The sequence below is a fragment of the Rhipicephalus microplus genome, unplaced genomic scaffold (genome assembly GCF_043290135.1).
Source record: "Rhipicephalus microplus isolate Deutch F79 unplaced genomic scaffold, USDA_Rmic scaffold_284, whole genome shotgun sequence".
In the NCBI taxonomy this organism is placed as follows: Eukaryota; Metazoa; Arthropoda; class Arachnida; order Ixodida; family Ixodidae; genus Rhipicephalus; species Rhipicephalus microplus.
In genome coordinates, this window is record NW_027464855.1 from 170,001 (window position 1) to 176,007 (window position 6,007).

The following is a 6,007-nucleotide window of genomic DNA, read 5'->3' on the forward strand; positions in this document are numbered from 1 at the left end:
AGACGCGGTTTTCGCGCCGCCCCGGCTGACGCGGTTTCGTGCCGCCCCGGCAGACGCAGTTCGGACTTAGCACTTTTCGGCTGTGCCTGGCTGGCGGCCCACTCACTCGATCGCCATGTCTGTTTGCCACAGTTTTCCCGGTGGTGCCGCACCCGGGCTCGCCCCGGCTGACGCAGTTTTCGCGCCGCCCCGGCTGACGCGGTTTCGTGCCGCCCCGGCAGACGCGGTTTTCGCGCCGCCCCGGCTGACGCGGTTTCGTGCCGCCCCGGCAGACGCAGTTCGGACTTAGCACTTTTCGGCTGTGCCTGGCTGGCGGCCCACTCACTCGATCGCCATGTCTGTTTGCCACAGTTTTCCCGGTGGTGCCGCACCCGGGCTCGCCCCGGCAGACGCGTTTTTTTTTTCTTTCGCCCCGGCTGACGCAGTTTTCGCGCCGCCCCGGCTGACGCGGTTTCGTGCCGCCCCGGCAGACGCGGTTTTTTTGCGCCGCCCCGGCTGACGCGGTTTTTGCCGCCCCGGCTGACGCAGTTCGGACTTGGCACTTTTTGGCTGAGCCTGGCTGGTGGCCCACTCACTTGATCGCCATGTCTGTTAGCCACAGTTTTCCCGGTGGTGCCGCACCCGGGCTCGCCCCGGCTGACGCAGTTTTCGCGCCGCCCCGGCAGACGCGGTTTTCGCGCCGCCCCGGCTGACGCGGTTTTTGCCGCCCCGGCTGACGCAGTTCGGACTTGGCACTTTTTGGGCTGAGCCTGGCTGGCGGCCCACTCACTCGATCGCCATGTCTGTTTGCCACAGTCTTCCCGGTGGTGCCGCACCCGGGCTCGCCCCGGCAGACGCGTTTTTTTTTCTTTCGCCCCGGCAGACGTGGTTCCCCCCCCCCCCTTTTCGCTCGCCCCGGCTGACGAGGTTTTCGCGCCGCCCCGGCTGACGCAGTTTTCGCGCCGCCCCGGCTGACGCGGTTTCGTGCCGCCCCGGCTGACGCGGTTTTCGCGCCGCCCCGGCTGACGCGGTTTTTGCGTCGCCCCGGCTGACACGGTTCGGACTTTGCACTTTTCGGCTGTGCCTGGCTGGCGGCCCACTCACTCGATCGCCATGTCTGTTTGCCACAGTTTTCCCGGTGGTGCCGCACCCGGGCTCGCCCCGGCTGACGCAGTTTTCGCGCCGCCCCGGCTGACGCGGTTTCGTGCCGCCCCGGCAGACGCGGTTTTCGCGCCGCCCCGGCTGACGCGGTTTCGTGCCGCCCCGGCAGACGCAGTTCGGACTTAGCACTTTTCGGCTGTGCCTGGCTGGCGGCCCACTCACTCGATCGCCATGTCTGTTTGCCACAGTTTTCCCGGTGGTGCCGCACCCGGGCTCGCCCCGGCTGACGCAGTTTTCGCGCCGCCCCGGCTGACGCGGTTTCGTGCCGCCCCGGCAGACGCGGTTTTCGCGCCGCCCCGGCTGACGCGGTTTCGTGCCGCCCCGGCAGACGCAGTTCGGACTTAGCACTTTTCGGCTGTGCCTGGCTGGCGGCCCACTCACTCGATCGCCATGTCTGTTTGCCACAGTTTTCCCGGTGGTGCCGCACCCGGGCTCGCCCCGGCAGACGCGTTTTTTTTTTTCTTTCGCCCCGGCTGACGCAGTTTTCGCGCCGCCCCGGCTGACGCGGTTTCGTGCCGCCCCGGCAGACGCGGTTTTTTGCGCCGCCCCGGCTGACGCGGTTTTTGCCGCCCCGGCTGACGCAGTTCGGACTTAGCACTTTTCGGCTGTGCCTGGCTGGCGGCCCACTCACTCGATCGCCATGTCTGTTTGCCACAGTTTTCCCGGTGGTGCCGCACCCGGGCTCGCCCCGGCTGACGCAGTTTTCGCGCCGCCCCGGCTGACGCGGTTTCGTGCCGCCCCGGCAGACGCGGTTTTCGCGCCGCCCCGGCTGACGCGGTTTCGTGCCGCCCCGGCAGACGCAGTTCGGACTTAGCACTTTTCGGCTGTGCCTGGCTGGCGGCCCACTCACTCGATCGCCATGTCTGTTTGCCACAGTTTTCCCGGTGGTGCCGCACCCGGGCTCGCCCCGGCTGACGCAGTTTTCGCGCCGCCCCGGCTGACGCGGTTTCGTGCCGCCCCGGCAGACGCGGTTTTCGCGCCGCCCCGGCTGACGCGGTTTCGTGCCGCCCCGGCAGACGCAGTTCGGACTTAGCACTTTTCGGCTGTGCCTGGCTGGCGGCCCACTCACTCGATCGCCATGTCTGTTTGCCACAGTTTTCCCGGTGGTGCCGCACCCGGGCTCGCCCCGGCAGACGCGTTTTTTTTTTCTTTCGCCCCGGCTGACGCAGTTTTCGCGCCGCCCCGGCTGACGCGGTTTCGTGCCGCCCCGGCAGACGCGGTTTTTTTGCGCCGCCCCGGCTGACGCGGTTTTTGCCGCCCCGGCTGACGCAGTTCGGACTTGGCACTTTTTGGCTGAGCCTGGCTGGTGGCCCACTCACTCGATCGCCATGTCTGTTAGCCACAGTTTTCCCGGTGGTGCCGCACCCGGGCTCGCCCCGGCTGACGCAGTTTTCGCGCCGCCCCGGCAGACGCGGTTTTCGCGCCGCCCCGGCTGACGCGGTTTTTGCCGCCCCGGCTGACGCAGTTCGGACTTGGCACTTTTTGGGCTGAGCCTGGCTGGCGGCCCACTCACTCGATCGCCATGTCTGTTTGCCACAGTCTTCCCGGTGGTGCCGCACCCGGGCTCGCCCCGGCAGACGCGTTTTTTTTTTCTTTCGCCCCGGCAGACGTGGTTCCCCCCCCCCCCCCCCCTTTTCGCTCGCCCCGGCTGACGAGGTTTTCGCGCCGCCCCGGCTGACGCAGTTTTCGCGCCGCCCCGGCTGACGCGGTTTCGTGCCGCCCCGGCTGACGCGGTTTTCGCGCCGCCCCGGCTGACGCGGTTTTTGCGTCGCCCCGGCTGACACGGTTCGGACTTTGCACTTTTCGGCTGTGCCTGGCTGGCGGCCCACTCACTCGATCGCCATGTCTGTTTGCCACAGTTTTCCCGGTGGTGCCGCACCCGGGCTTGCCCCGGCAGACGCGTTTTTTTTTTTCTTTTCGCCCCGGCTGACGCAGTTTTCGCCCCGCCCCGGCTGACGCGGTTTCGTGCCGCCCCGGCAGACGCGGTTTTTTGCGCCGCCCCGGCTGACGCGGTTTTTGCCGCCCCGGCTGACGCAGTTCGGACTTTGCACTTTTTGGCTGAGCCTGGCTGGCGGCCCACTCACTCGATCGCCATGTCTGTTTGCCACAGTTTTCCCGGTGGTGCCGCACCCGGGCTCGCCCCGGCAGACGCGTTTTTTTTTTCCTTCGCCCCGGCAGACGTGGTTCCCCCCCCCCCCTCCGTCTTTCTTTTTGTTTTTTTTTTTCGCCGCGGCTGAAGTGGATTTTTCGGTGCCTCGACGCCCCGGTAGTCGCGGTTTTTCCGTTTCCGCACGGCCCCGGCTGACGCTGCTCGGTCACAGTCGCCTTTTGTGAGGATTGCAGACTTCTTGAGCGCGGGTGTTTTTTTTTGTTGTTGTTGTTGTTTTATTACGCATTCGCTCCAGCAGACGCTGTTTAGACTTTTTGTTTCCTCTTTTATCCTGCGACGAGGTGACGAGGTTTATTCGGTGCCCCGCCGCCCCGGCTGAAGTGATTTTTCCTGTCCCGTGCCGCCCCGGCTGACGCGGTTGGGACTTCGCGTTTGTTCGGCCGCCACGGGTTTTGGCGCACTCGCTCGGTTGCTTGTTGTTGCCACTTGTTGCGAACCCAGGTTTCTTGAGCGAGCGCGGGCGTTTTTTCTTCCTTTCTTTCTTTGTTCTATGTGTTAGCGAATCGGCCTTTAATATCACACGAGGACTCACAACCAACAATTTTCAGTTTGAAGTGTAAAAAATCTGCAGGTGTTGACGTAACTGACTTGCCCCGTACCCTTGAGTACATCCATGAAGTTCTCGTAGTACTACTAAATCGCATTATTCCAAGTGGAGAAATTCCCATAAACTTGCAAACCTCTACACGAAAATCGGTGCGCGTGATAAAGTTGAAAATTATCGTCCGATATCAAATGTGCCTTCTATAACACAAATTCTAGGAAAAAAAAAAAAAAACACTTGTTCGCCGTTTTCTGCGCCGTGACTGGCAGCACTCCGGCGAAGCGAAACGGGGTCGATTCGAGCACGATATCGGCGTCTTTCGACGTGCTCGCCGGCGACCGTCGCACGAGTACGTCGCACGAGCGCGTCTGCCGGGGCGCCGTTTGCGAAGCCGACGCAAAAGTGGGAACCGCCGCTCGGATGATCGCCGCTTTCGGCAGAGTGAGTGTTGGCACTCCGGGGAAGCGAAACAGCGTGAATGCGCCCACGAAATCGGCGTATTTTGAAGTGCCCGCCGGCGACCGTCGCACGAGTACGGTAAACCGCGTCAGCCGGGGCGTAGTTCGGGACGCCGACGAAAAAGTGGGAAGCGCAACTCGGATCTTCGCCGTTTTTGCAGGAGTGAGTGGCGGCCCTCCTGCGAGACCAAGAAGCATCGATTCGTGCACGAATTCGGCGCCTTTCGACGTGATCGCCGGCGACCGTCGCTCGAGTAGGGCAAACCGCGTCTGCCGGGGCGGGCTTCGGGACGCCGATGCGAAAGTGGGAAACGCTGCTCGGATGTTCGCCGTTTTTGGCCGAGTGAGTGCTGGCACTCGGGCGAAGCCAAACGGGGCCGATTACGGCACGATATCGGCGTCTTTCGACGTGCCCGGCGGCGACCGTCGCACGAGTACGGTAAACCGCGTCAGCCCGGGCGGAGTTCGGGACGCCGATGCGAAAGTGGAGAACGCCGCTCGGATCTTCGCCGTTTTTGGAGGAGTGAGTGGCGGCACTCCGGAGAAGCCAAGGAGCGCCAATTAGCGCACGATATCGGCGTCTTTCGACGCGCTCGCCGGCGACCGTCGAACGAGTAGGGCAAACCGCGTCTGCCGGGGCGGGGTTTACGACGCCGACGCAAAAGTGGGAACCGCCGCTCGGATGTTGGCCGTTTTTGGCAGAGTGAGTGCTGGCACACCGGCGACGCGAAAGAGCGCGAAAGCGCCCACGAAAGTGGCGTATTTGGACGTGCTTGACGGCGACCGCTGCAGGAGTACGAAAAACCACGTCAGCCGGGGCGAGCGACCCACGGCGGTCTGGGTGCTTATCGCTGCTATTATAGGGGCACCCCGGCAGACGCAGAAAAAAAAAATTTTTTTTCGACCTTCTTTTTTGCTGGTCGAGCTCGGGTAACCCAGGTCGCAATGGGAGCCGCGCACGAAAGCGGCGTCGCGAGACGCGTTCGCGGTCGCTAGTCGCACGAGCTCGGCAACCGCGTCAGCCGGCGCGGAGTTCGGGATGCCGACGGCTAAGTGGGTACCGCTGCTCGGATGTTCGCCGTTTTTGGCCGAGTGAGTGCTGGCACTCCGGCGAAGCGAAACGGGGCCGATTCGGGCACGATATCGGCGTATTTCGACGTGCTCGCCGGCGACCGTCGCACGAGTACGGCAAAGCGCGTCTGCCGGGGCGAGGTTTGCGATGCCGACGAAAAAGTGGGAAGCGCCGCTCGGATCTTCGCCGTTTTTGCAGGAGTGAGTGGCGGCCCTCCTGCGAGACCAAGAAGCATCGACTCGCGCACGATATCGGTGTCTTTCGACGTGCCCGCCGGCCACCGCCGCACGAGTACGGCAAACCGCGTATGCCGGGGCGGGGTTGGCGACGCCGACGCAAAAGTGGGAACCGCCACTAGGATGTTCGCCGTTTTTGGCAGAGTGAGTGCTGGCACACCGGCGACGCGAAAGAGCGCGAAAGCGCCCACGAAAGTGGCGTATTTGGACGTGCTTGACGGCGACCGCTGCAGGAGTACGAAAAACCACGTCAGCCGGGGCGAGCGACCCACGGCGGTCTGGGTGCTTATCGCTGCTATTATAGGGGCACCCCGGCAGACGCAGAAAAAAAAAATTTTTTTTCGACCTTCTTTTTTGCTGGTCGAGCTCGGGTAACCCAGGTCGCAA